This window comes from Sarcophilus harrisii, chromosome 1, assembly GCF_902635505.1.
Source record: "Sarcophilus harrisii chromosome 1, mSarHar1.11, whole genome shotgun sequence".
NCBI classification, from domain to species: domain Eukaryota; kingdom Metazoa; phylum Chordata; class Mammalia; order Dasyuromorphia; family Dasyuridae; genus Sarcophilus; species Sarcophilus harrisii.
The window spans coordinates 699,702,124-699,715,331 of NC_045426.1; the positions used below are offsets into that span (position 1 = coordinate 699,702,124).

Genomic DNA, 13,208 nt, shown 5'->3' on the forward strand with positions numbered 1-13,208 from the left:
GGGTCCATAAACTCAACAAGAAGACCATACCCTCTTTTTTCCCCATTAATGTTATTGGTTGATTTAATAGTCACTTAATATTAAACCTGGCCATGAGAATTCAGATTGTTCCTTATGCCATCCCTGGTTGGCCAGCCATAATGACCCCCAGCCCAATGACAGGGGACCAAGAAGGCCGAAGGACTCTTGGACTCTCCCCCTCCTCCTTAGCCCCTTCCTTGGTTCAATACAAGAAGGTAGTTCCAGACAGAAGGCTTCTGGGAAGAAAGTCTGGACCCCAGCTCTGGGGAGAACAGCAGCCATCATTCCCCAATTCTCTGAAAGTTCCTTTCCTGACATAAATAACTGAATGAGGGAATTCGAGGACTTCCAAGTGGGAGGAGTAGGAGACAATGTCCCGAGGGGGCCGTGGTCCCAATTAACCCACTTCCAAACCCAAACTGCCAGAAATGATCTTGCCATGAAAGAGAAGCCTGTGAGATGCGTCACATCAAAGCCCCACAACCAGCAGCTGTTTTCACTAACGTGTACTGGCCACTGGCAGCCAGATAGGTTTAGCTCGACCATCCAGGAGAATGTTTTCTCTCTGCTCCCACACCCACTCTCATGGAAACTTACCCGGGACTGTTGGACAAGGAGCCAAATAAGCGCTGGCTGCTTTGGAAAGTCAGCACCTCCACTACCACTCCAGCTTCTACCCCCGACTCTGCCTGGGTTTGCAAAGGGCCAAGGCCTTACCTAAAGAAAACTTTTCATAAAAACTCCGGACTGCTGAGAAGTTGTATCAGTTATTGGAAATCCCGGGGGTCTAGTGTGGTCACTAGTCAAGCCTTAAGCAAGGGTGGTGGCGCATACTTGGGGTCCAATCCCATAGTCCCATTACGCCCCCCTCTTAATTCTGAAGGTCTTCTTTTGTCCGTTTTAAATAACCTTGGGAGAGATCAATTAATTACAGCCAATCACCACAGTCATGACTGTTACTAGGAGGGTACCATGTGAGCCTTGTAGTATAGTGGATAGAAAACTAGCCTTGGACGAGTTCAAATCCCACCCGACACATACTCATTGGCAAGAACTGACTGAGCATTCATTATCAACCAACACTTTAGTGTTCCCAAGGATTGTTGCGGCTCAGTCATTTTCACTCTTTGTGATCCCATTCGGGGTTTTCTTGGCAAAGATGCTGGAGGATTTGCCATTTCCTTCTCCTGCTTGTTTTACAGATGAGGAAACTGAGGCAAATAGAATAAAACTACTTGTCTAGAGTCACACAATTAGTATCTGAAGCCAGATTTGAACTCAGGCCTTTAGGCCTTTAGGCCTGGTACTCCATCCAAACAGCACTTCACTACCTCTATTACTAAGAATTAGTTAGGAGCAAACCTGTAATCTGGCCAGTAGATCCCCAACCCGAAACTCAGACTGAGACATAATTTCAGTTATAGACCTAAACCAGCCAGAATCCTAGTCCTAACACTAAATTCAAGTCTTAATCCTGGCTACAGGCAGAGCCCTAAGACCTAAATTCAAATTCAGATTCTAAGAGGCGTGACTCTGGACCGATCACTTACCCCCTCAACCCGGCAACTTTCTAAAACTCTAACTGGCCAAGAAGGTACCAATCTGCAGTAATAGAGGGAGTTTCCTAACAACAACAATAACTGCATTTATATAGCACCTACTGTGGTCCAAGTGCATGATAAATATATTATCTTCACATCAACTCTGGTAAATAGGTGCTATTATTATCCCCATTTAACAATTGAGGAAACTGAGGCAAGGTCACAAGCTAGTATGTTTCTGAAGCTGGATTTGAATTCAGGTCTTCCACAGGCTCACCAAATTGCATCTCGGGAGAAGTCCTTTCTATAATTAAAATCAAGGACCCAAAGATTGATTCCTAATCACGGGTTACATTTTGACCTTGGTCACAAGTTAGCCCCTAATCCTTGCCATTGGTTGCCCCCTAATTAATCTACTCACAAACTGAAGTCTGATCCCAAACGCCGACTAATCCTCCAACCCCAATCGATCCCTCCCAAACACAGGCTGCTCGTCAGAAGAGGTTTTACTTGATTCACAAGAGAGTTTACATCAACACAAATCACTCCCCATTCCGGGAGAAATAACTCAAAGCGTTTCGTCCAGGGGTCACTCACGTTCTCCTTAACTCGTCTAAACATACGTCTCGCCACTCATAAACTGAGCTTCTAAAAGAAGAGAATGGTGTGCATCCGATGGATATGCACCCCGCGCAGATACACAAATACTCCCCCACAGAGGAGGGCGATTTCAAACCCAGTCGGTAAGTCTCCTCCGACGACCTCCTCACATTTACATTACTTGGGATTTTAAAGCAACAGAAATCTCCTTAATTAAGCTTTCAGCCCGCTAGTAATAATAATAATTTAAAAATCTATGGAGACTCGGTGAAGTCAAGTGTTTACACTCCTCAGGATGGTTTACTGAGAGCTAGAATATGGCCAGAAGTATAGGGCCTGGCACGGAGAATCCCAGGGACTTCTCAGCCATCTGGCTCGCAACGGAACTGAGTGGGAATTCTTCCTCTGAGATCCCTGACCAGTGGTTATCCAACCTCCAGAAAACAGAAGTCTGATCTGTCCAAGCCATCCCATGCCACACAGAACGACTCTCACTGTGGGGAAATTTGGATTTGGGTCTTTCCCCCCTGATACCGAACGTAAATCTGCATCTTTGCCATTAAATCTGCCTTTTCTGTTATCGATCCCAGATCTGCCCTTTAAGCCCAAGCTAAACAAATCAGGCTCTCTAGGCTAATTTAGACCCAAAGGAATCCCTGTCATAGAATGTCAACAATTTTTCTTTGCATGAAACCGTCCAAGCCCGGGGAAGCTAGTCCCTCCTAAGAGGCACACAGCCCGTGCAAAGGTGTGGAGGTGGGAAATGGGAACGTCATGTTTCAGGAACAGCAAAAAGGCCAGTTTGGCTGAAGAGTGGAGTGTGTGAAGAGCATATGGCTAGAAGGGAAAACTGGAACCAAATAGTGAATGGTTTTAAGATACCAAACAGAAGAGTCTGAATAATTTTGTTTTCATTTTTCTGTCTCTGCCCTGTGCCTTGCACGCTTCCTGACATGAAATAAACACTGAATGAATGTTTATTGTTTGATATTTTATAGAGAGTAAAACCTGAAACTCAGAGAGGTAAAATGATTTGCTCACAGTGCAGAGATAAGAAGTGTCAGAGACAGATTCGAACTCGGGTTCTCTGATCTGCTCCATGGCTTATTCCATTGTGCTAAAACATCTGAGTAAAATCATTTCATTTTAAAGCTGGAAGAAACCTCAAGAGATCACCTGGATGGGACCTCGGCCTCCAGAAAGGTAAAGAATCATTGACTCCATGGAGAACTGGATGCTACATGGGACAACATAGAATAACAGGAAGAATACGGCGTCTTTGATGTCAGAATCCCCTGACACTGACCTAGGTGCCCTTTAACTATTGCCAGAGATCAGATTTGAATCCAGTCATTTAACATCTGTGAAATGAAGGGGCTCGGCTGAATGGCCTCTCAGGTCCCTTCCAGCTCTAATATTAGTACAATTATATTATATATTATAACAGTAGCTCTACTAGCACTTATTATCCCATTGAATCCTTCTCATTTGAGCCTGGGAGAGAGGTACCCATTTTACAGATAAGGAAACCGAGGCAGACAAGTTGGTTGACTTACTCAAGGTCAAATAGATCATAAAAATCTCAGGTCTTTGGCGCTTTCTCTACTGGCCTATTTAGCTACCTCTAGATCCCCACCCTCTGAAATAGCTAGTAAACAGTAGAAATTGGGAAGCTTCTGGCTTTCTGGCTTCTTGGGGATGTCTCTTAATCCACCTCACAGAGAGTATGAATCGACATGTATCCTTCCAGAAAGCCTCTCCTCCAGCCAAGGGCCACTCCTACGCCCCCTATGTTGGCTAACTTCACATGTTACTGACTCGGGTTAAGAGCAAGGAAAGGAGCTGGGCTCAGCTTGGTTGGTTCTTCCACTAGATGGAAGGGCTGCTCGTGTTTCTGGAAATCAGCTTGATTCATTAAGGCAAATCTTAATTGAACTGAGGAGACCCACAGAGAAATTCTGCACAGGCAGAGTTCCCACCTCTGGGCAAATCATCAGTCTCTGCCTCTTTTTTTCCAAGTCCAATGCCCTTTTTCTGTTAATTATTTCTTTTTTTATCCCGTATAGGACTTTTTGTTGTTGTTCAATTTTGCCTGGCTCTTAGTGTCCCCATTTCAGATTTTCTTGGCAAAGATACCAGAAAGGCTGGTCATTTCCTTCTCCAGCTCATTTTACAGACGAGGAACCTGAGGCAAACAAGACTAAGTGACTTGTCCAGGGTCACACAGCTAAGAGGGATCTGAGGCTACATTTGAAGTCAGATCTTTCTAATGTCAGACCTGGTGCTCAGCCTTTTAAATGACCAGCTCTGTATATATTTGTTGCATGTGTTTTATCTCTTTTTATTATCCCCAGCACATAGTACAGTGTCTGGCATACAGTAGGCACTTAATAAATGTTTACTGATTAGTTGATTGCAGGATGCAATCTTCTAGAAGGTCAGCTGGAGAAGTAGAAGTGTGGTTTCTTCTCACTCTGTTGAATCCCCACTCCCGACATTCATTACTACCCACCCCCACAAAGTGCTCCTCAAAAGCTGGATCAAACTCTGCTGAAGCATTTCATTATAATTAACTGTGCCTGGAATACAGTAGGCACATAATAAATGTTTACTGATTAGTTGATGTACGATGCAGTCTCCTAGAAGGTCAGCTGGAGAAGTAGAAGTGTGGCTTCTTCCTACTCTGTTGAATCCCCACTCCTGACCTCCATTACTACTCACCCTCACAAAGTGCTCCCCAAAAGCTGGATCAACCTCTGCTGAAGCACTTCTTTATAACTAACTAGTTCTCTCTAGAGGAATCTGGTATTAGAATATGATGAAAGACTTTCTAGACTAGGTTGCCTCATCTAGAAAATGAAGGAATTTGATTAAAAGCTCTCTAGTCAAACTCCCAGAATCCCTTTCCAACTCAAAATGTAATTCTCTATGATTGATTTCTTACATTTCTAACATTTGCATCACTAGGCGGCACAAGAGTGCATAGAGTCAAGAAAACTCATCTTCATGAGTTCAAATCTGGCCTCAGACACTTAACTAGTTGTGTGATCCTGGGCAAGTCACTTAACACTGCTTACCTCAGTTTCCTCATCTGTCAGTTGAGCTGGAGAAGAAAATGGCAAACCACGCCAGTATTTTTGCCCAGAAAACTGCAAATGAGGTCATGAAGAGTCAGACGTGACTGGAACAATTGAACAACAACCAAAAACATCTGGGCTAATTGGGGACACAGGAAAGGAAGGGAGGAAAAAGCAAGTTAGTTTTCAGTGGCATGTGGCAATGTAGCATAATGGAAGATGGCCCTGGGTTCGAATCCCATCTCTGGCAATATTACCTATGTGACTTTGGATAGATCAAATGACATTCCTAGACCTCAGTTTCCTCATTTGAAAAATAAGGGACTTAAATTAAATGACTTCTGAAGTCCCTTCTGCTCAAAAAATAAATATGATCCTTAACTAATTTCCTCATCTCAAAGACTCTTTCAGAGAATGGAAATGATTTACCCAAGATCACACTTAAAAGACCTCTGTTAAATATCAACTCTATCATTTATTAGTGAGAAAATCACATAGCCTGCACTGGGAAAATCACCTGATCTTGCTGGACCTCAATTTTCCCATCTGTAAAATGAAAGGGGTGGACTCGATTGTCTTTTAACTCCAGAAGTTGGATCCTAGCAAATTTTCTAAGTCTCAGTTTCCCCTTTCAGTAAAATAACAGATTGGACTTAATGATCTCTCCAGCGCTTTCTAACTCCAGAATAATCCAGATCCTAGGAAGTTTTCTAAGTCTCAGTTTCCCCTTTTAGCAAAATAACAGATTGAATTTAATGACCTCTTCAGCCCTTTCTAGCTTCCAGATCTTAAGTTTTCTATATCTTGGTTTTCCCTTTCTGTAAAATAACAGGTCGGATTTGATGTTCTCTCCAATCACTTCCAGCTCTAGATCTCTGTTCTTAACCTTTGAGAACCAGCTCTTCCCTTCCATGAAAACCAGGAAGGGGTGTGAAACCTGGAGAATCTGCCCACATCCACCACGCCTGTCAGTGCTGGACTTAACACATATTGGAGGCACAAATCAGCCGACCGAAACTTAGCACTGGATAATGCGGCTCTGGAACTCATCAGAAACATGGACAGATGTCTTGGAACACTCGGTCAGTTGGAGGAGGCCATTTCAGCCCCTGCCCATCCCGCTCCTGGCCATTTTCCTTCCCTTTTAGAAAATTCATAAAAGCCCATTGAGATTCTGTGATCTCTCTTCCCCGCAAAGACATCCAGAGCTCTGGGGCCTTAAAGATAGCTCTGGCCACATGACAGAATGCACTCTCCCCAAGGCCATCTTGTTTCTGGAGACTTCCTGCCAAGGAGTCCGGGATGATCTCGTTAATGTAATTAAGAAGGAAGAACAGAGTGGAAACTTGCTCAACATTTGGCTGAAAGGAATCTGGTTTGGCGTCGCCCCTTCCAAAGGATTAAGGAAAGCAGAGCGTTGGAGGGAGAGGCAGGGCAGGGTCAAGCCTTTCTTCCAGAGTGGATGACTCAAGTGTTGAGAAAGCCGGAGGTGATATCCTTTCAGGGTGGACACAACCCTGATGCTGAAGTAATGCGCGGTCTCCAGAAACCCCAAGAAGCCACCATTAGCTAGGGCTGCTCACTTTAGTTGTCTGAGTCTTTAAGATCATTGTCGCCCCTCAGAAGTCTGTCAGTTCTCCTGCCTTCCTGACGGGAGGAGAACATACTAGAGAGGATCTTGGCTCAGAAATGGGGCAGCAGCATGGCCAGCAAGGAGTCTTCTGGGAAGTTCGGACTTTAAGATTCTGAATGAGTCTCTCAGTTTTTGTACCTTGACCCACATTTGTAGTTTTCTTTCAAAAAGAAAATCATGGTTTTCCATGGCAACCAGAGACTCTTTAAGGAAAATCATGGAGGTTGGAGTGAAGCTGGGGTTCGGGGGATGCTTGGGAGGGATCCCAGATGATCTTCTCCCCGGTCCCACAGGAAGGAAAATGGCTTATCCCTCAAGGATGCCCTGAGCATTTCTAGGGGGTTCAGTTCTCTGAAGGCCCCAGACACCCAGGGCTCAAACCTCTTGTCAGAGTTGGGGCAGCCCAGACAATCAATACAGTTATGACTTTCGCTCCTGGCTGGGAGTCGGTCCCCATGGCAACCACCTTCAGACTGGGCAGAAGAAGCCGGGAAGCATTGTGGTACATGCATTGGGAAGGCAAAGTTCACCAAAGGATGGAGACTCTAGTCCTCAAGACTCTAAACATAAGATCACAGATTTCAAGCTGAAAAAAAACTTCAGGGGTCGTCTAGGACATCCCCTTCATTTGACAGATGAGGAGGCTGGAGCCCACAGAGATTGTTAGGTAAAGATGAACCTGGATTCAGCAAAGACCTGAGTGCTAATCTAACTAAAAACACTTAACTGGCTGTATGACCCTGGGCAAGTATTTAACTGCTTTCTGCCTCAGTTTCCTCATATGTAAAGTAGAAGTGATTGTTGTAAAGATAAAATGAGAAGATATTATTAAAGTACTTTCAAAATTTTAAAACACTGATTGTTATGATTTTGTGACTTGTCCAATAGCATGGCTGCAGTATATGAGATTTTATCCTAGATCATCTGATTCCAGGGGAGAGAATGGCAATTAAAGCTAGAAGAGACCTTGAGAGAGAATCTAGTCTAACCCCCCTCATTTTTCATATAAAGAAACTAAGGCCCTGTAAGTAGCCAAACTGGGATTCAAGCCCAGGATCCCATTAGGGCTCATTTCCTTTATCAGTTCCTATAAGTCTGTGATCTTATACCCCATTATTTACACCAAATTTATGTCTCTGACCATATTCTCCCTTATATTCAGTACTCAGCACAGTGCCTGGCACATTTATCTTGTTTTTAGTCATTTGTGACCCCATTTGGGGTTTTCTTGCCAAAGATACTGGAGTGGTTTGCCGTTTCCTTCTCCACCTCATTTTACAGCTGAGGAAACCGAGGCGAACAGAATTATATGATTTGCCATTTCCTCCTCTAGTTCATTTTACAGATAAGGAAAAATAAGGCAAAAAGTAGTTACTTGATAAATGCCGACTGACTTTATCCCAGCTATATCCATGGCTTCCATCCCCTATATGGTTCTATGGAAAGAGCAACCAGATGTTTCTTGATCAATGAAAAAGAGCAGAAAATTTCAAACCAGAGGATTTGGGGTCCAGATCAACTGCTAGAGCCTTACCCTCTAAAGTGACTATCTTCCATCTATTCTGCATCTTCTATTATATTCCCATTTGTGTACGTGTTGTCTCACTCAGCAAAGTGTCCACTTCTCGAAGACGGGGAGCATTTTGATTTTCTCTTTGTATCTCTAGCCCTTAAAACAGAACCTGGCACATAGCAAGCATTTCATTGACTGATGAAAATCCTGTCTCTGACACACGCTCCCTGGATGATTTTGAACCAGACGCAACCTCGTGGGACTCAGTTTCTCTTCAGTTAAGTAGCGGACTAGAGCTAGACAAAATTATCTCCAAGTTCTCTTCTTATTCTAAATCTATTCTCCTCCAGCTCCCTCTTTGTTCTTTATTGGTGGATGTTACCCTATTCTTTCTTGAAAATTCTGCAAATATCCACAACGATGGCCCTGATTAGAATGTAAGCTGCATGAGGGCAGGGACCACAAGTCTCCATGACTTTGACCTATGTGTCTCTGGCATTTTCAGGACACGGAGCTTTCCACCTAGTGGCTTCTCAATGGATGCTTACTAAATGAATAAAAACAATCCCCCAAATGTCCCTATCCTTCCCCCAGATAATCAAATAAGAATTTTTTTTTGCACCAGACACTTTATCCAGCCTCTCCATTAGCCCAGATGGGACTTTAGAAATTGTCTAATCTGATGGTCTTCTTTTATCACTGGGGAACGTGAAGGCCTCCGAGTTGTTTGCTCCAAGTCTCCAGGTAGTGGGCAACAAAATAAGATTTCAATCAGTTAGTAAACAAGAACTTATTGAATTTACTAATATGCTTATTTATTACGTACTCCCTACTCAGCCAGTGGTCAGAATGCCGGCTTTGAAATGAGGAAGACTCATCTTGAGGAGTTCAAATCTGGCCTCAGACCTTACTAGCTGTGTGACCTTGGATTATTTATTTAACCTCGTCTGTCTCAGTTTCCTCATCAAGAAAACAGGGATTATAATATCAACTACCTCTCACAGAATTGTTGTATCAGATAAACTCTTGTTTATTGACTGACTGAAATCTTACTTTGTTACCCAATATCTGGAGACTTGGAGCAATGATCTCTGATTTCTTCACAACTATGTTCTTGGCAAAGATGTTCTGTTTTGTCTGACTCTTCACGACCCCATTTGGAATTTTCTTGGCAGAGATATCGGAGTGCTTTGCTGTTTCCTTCTCATTTTACAGATGAGGAAACTGAGGCAACACAGCTCGTAAGGTCTGAGGCCAGATTTGAACTCAAGAAGATGAGTCTTCCTGATTCCAAGTCCAGTATTCCATCCACTACAGATGTAGCTGTCCATCTGATGCAACAGTTCCGTGAGAAATAGTTAATATTATAATCCCTGTTTTCTAGATGGGGAAACTGAGACAGACAAGGTTAAATAACTAATCCAAGGTCACACAGTTAGTAAGATCTGAAGCCAGATTTGAACTCAAGAAGATGAGTCATCCTCATTCCCAACCCAGGTATATAAAATAGGGATGTAAATCAAACATTTATGATAATAAATCATAATTTCATGACGCCCACAGTCGCAGAACCCTATATGGGGTTGTGATCCCCAGTTTAAAAAGCTTTGCTCTACAGAACATTTCTTTACATGAAGAAAACTATCTCCTCAGGCCGAGCTTTTCCAGGATGAAGCTCCCCAGTCCCTTGATTCCATCCTCACAGAACACACCGCAAGCCTTCTCCCCATTTACTTGTGCTTCCCATCAGGCACTCTGTGTCTCTCTGGGGCTCAGAGCTGAACATATATCTCAGATGTGGTCTGACCAAGTCAGGGGAGACATGTCATATCGGTAGCTCCCCCCCATTCACACACACACACACACACACACACACACACACACACACTCACATACTCACACACATTTCCCCTTGCACTGATGCGTATCTGCAAATCAGCACTTCCCCCTAACCGACAATCTTTGCTCTGGAGAACTGAGAGGCGACATTGCTTGCTTAAGGTCCCTGCCTCCACTAGGTACGAAAGCCAGGACTCAAACCCAGATTTGAACTGGTCTGCTTTTCACTACACCTGGATGGAACATGATAGACACTTGATAATTATTATTTAAAGCTTTTTATTTTCAAAACATATGCATGGGGATAATTTTTCAACATGAATCCTTGCAAAACCTTGGGTTCTGATTCCTCCCTTTCCCCTTCCCCTAAATGGCAAGTATTAATAATTATTTTAATGAAATTAATTTAAATTGGCCATGAAGTCAGTTGATTGACAAACATTAAAAGGCTTACTATGTGTGTGTTATTATGCTAAGAACTGAAGCTACAAAGAAAGGCAAAAGAAAGTCTCTGTTTTCAAAAAGGGGAAGGGAAGCAGCATTTTTAAAGTGCTTACTCTGTGCCAGGTTTATGCTGAAGGCTTTATAAATATGTCAAGTCAATCACTATTTATTAAGTACCTACTGTGTGCCAGGCATTATTCTAAGGACTGGGGATTCAAATAAAAGCAAGACAGATTCTATTCCCAAAAGAAGGCAGTTGGCTGGTGCGGTCAAGAAGACTCATCTTTCCAAGTTCAAATCTAACCCCAGACATTTATTAGCTGTGTGATCCCGGTCAAGTCGCTTCACTCTGTTTGCCTCAGTTTCCTCATCCATAAAATGACCTGGAGAAGAAAATGGCAAAGCCCTCTAGTATCTCTGCCAAAAGATACCCAGATGGAAGTCATGGAAGACAAGATTGATTGAACAAGAACTTTCAAAGGGAACAAGATTTACTAAGTGCCTACTATGTACCAAGCATTAGGTTAAATACTTTTGTCACATTGTAATGGATAGGACAAGTCAAGTCAACAAGTCTTTATTAAGCACCTACTATGTGCCAAGCACTATTCTAAAATAGAAAAAAAGAGTCTTTGATTTTAAGAAGTCCGTCCCGCAATAGGAGAGACAACAAGTAAACAATTAGGTAGCAACAAGCAGAGGCAGAACAAATTGGGGAGAATCAGCAGAGGGCAGGCATTAGCTTATAAATTCTATAGTTAGTCCTGAGAGGAAAAAGCTGTCTGCTTTAATACCAAAAGGAGGCTAGGTGACTCGCCCATATTCTCACAGATAATAAGCAGTGAAATTGAGATTTTTCCTGCTCTTGAGTTCCAGGAATCCTGGAAGGGCTCAGACAACCTCCAGCAGAAAGCCAGCTTTCCCCCAGGGTTACAGCTGTCAGAAGAGAGAGCCTAGCTTTTGGCTCCTTCCCGGCAGCCTTGACCTTACCTGCTCTCGCCATTGACCCAGCTCTGCTGTCTCCCCCGTGGGCTGCCCGCTTCCCTGGTGAGGGTCGTCTCCTCCTCCCTCTCGCCTCGAGTTTTCTTTCGGATGCTCGCCACATGTCTGGCAGAGGGCCTGACAGCACAGGGACAGGGTGCCTCAGCCTCCCACCCAATCGCCCCCGGAAACATCAAGGCCGTCCCATCTGGAGACAGATGGACATTCTGGAACGGCTCTGCTCCAGAAAGGGGCTGGAAGCCAGGGTCTGAGTGTCCCAGGAGCAGCCCCAGGGCTGTACCCCAGCTGTCCTGGAGGGAGAGGAAGCCCAGAGCTGGGCTTCCTCCCAATGGATTGGAAAAAACTCTCGTGACCCTAAAAGAAAAACATTGCGAAGGTCGATTGGATTCTTAAGCCTGGGGAGTGGGGAGGCTCCCCCACCTCCAAAAATAATCTAGGATTCGGCCATTCAAGAAATCTACAAGAATGTATGAAATAGCTAAGGGGCACCATGAATAGAGCATTGGACCTGGAGTCAGGAAGACCTCAGGTACTTCCTAGCTATGTGATCTTGGGCAAGTCCCTTAATCTGTTTACCTCAGTTTCCTTATCTGTAAAAAGGAGATAATAATAGAGACTGCCTCATGGGGGATTGTGAAAATAAAAAAATTGTAAATTGAAAATGTGCATAATATTTGCAAAATACTTTCCAAATAATAAAGTACTATATAAATGCTAGTCATTATTGTTTTAATATTACTGTTAAAAATCATCTACAATGTATCAGGAATTGGGCTGGGCTTGAGGGAAATGAGCTCAAGAAGAAAGAGTCAGGGGCAGCTAGATGGCTCAGTGGATAGAGAAATGAAGTCAGGAGGACCTGAGTTCAAATCCAGCCTCAGACACTTAATAGTTACTAGCTGTGTGACCCTGGGCAATTGCCCCATCAAGAAAGAAAGAAAGAAAGAAAGAAAGAAAGAAAGAAAGAAAGAAAGAAAGAAAGAAAGAAAGAAAGAAAGAAAGAAAGAAAGAAAGAAAAGGAGGAGGAAAAAGAGGAAGAAGAGGAGGAAGAGGAAGATGAAGAAGAAGGATGCCCAGGATGCAGTAAATTATCTTGGCGTCTTTGATGTCTGACCAAGCTCTGAGATCTCTATAGCACCTGGTCTAGCTGCCTTTGTGGCCACTGGAACAAATTGTTGTCATTTACCCATGTCACCGCAGAATTCTCCATACACTTGGGGTAGGCACCCTCCTACTCACCAGTAAGTTTGAAGCCTATCAGTTACCCTCAACTTGCTTTTTTTTCATGCTCAGTAGAGTTTTTTTTTAACCCTAAAGGCAATAGGGGATCCTTGATCTGAGTTAGAGCAATATCCTTTGCCAGTTTAGGGAAGAAAAGATAAGAGAGAGGTCTCAGCCATTCAAATTTAGACCTTAGAGGTCAACGAATCCAACCTCCTCATTTGTAAGATAGGGAAAGTGAGGCACAGAGATCCCACAGTTAAACACTTTGCAAGTATCTGTGGTGGGATTTGAACTCGGCATCATCAGAGCCCTCT

The 13,208-nt window shown here is 43.5% G+C and overlaps 1 protein-coding gene across 5 annotated transcripts in view; it reads right to left on the reverse strand.

Annotated features, from left to right (window-relative positions):
- CMKLR1 (chemerin chemokine-like receptor 1) overlaps positions 1 to 13,208 on the reverse strand; it is a 50,885-nt gene that overhangs the window by 11,739 nt on the left and 25,938 nt on the right. Inside the window, exon 1 of one of the 5 annotated variants that reach the window (XM_023497069.2) lies at positions 11,659 to 12,173. The exons of the other annotated variants lie outside the window; for them this stretch is intronic. The gene's annotated coding sequence lies outside the window, so the exon portion shown is untranslated. Of the gene's footprint in view, positions 1 to 11,658; positions 12,174 to 13,208 lie in introns of those variants that run through there. 5 annotated transcript variants of the gene reach the window in all.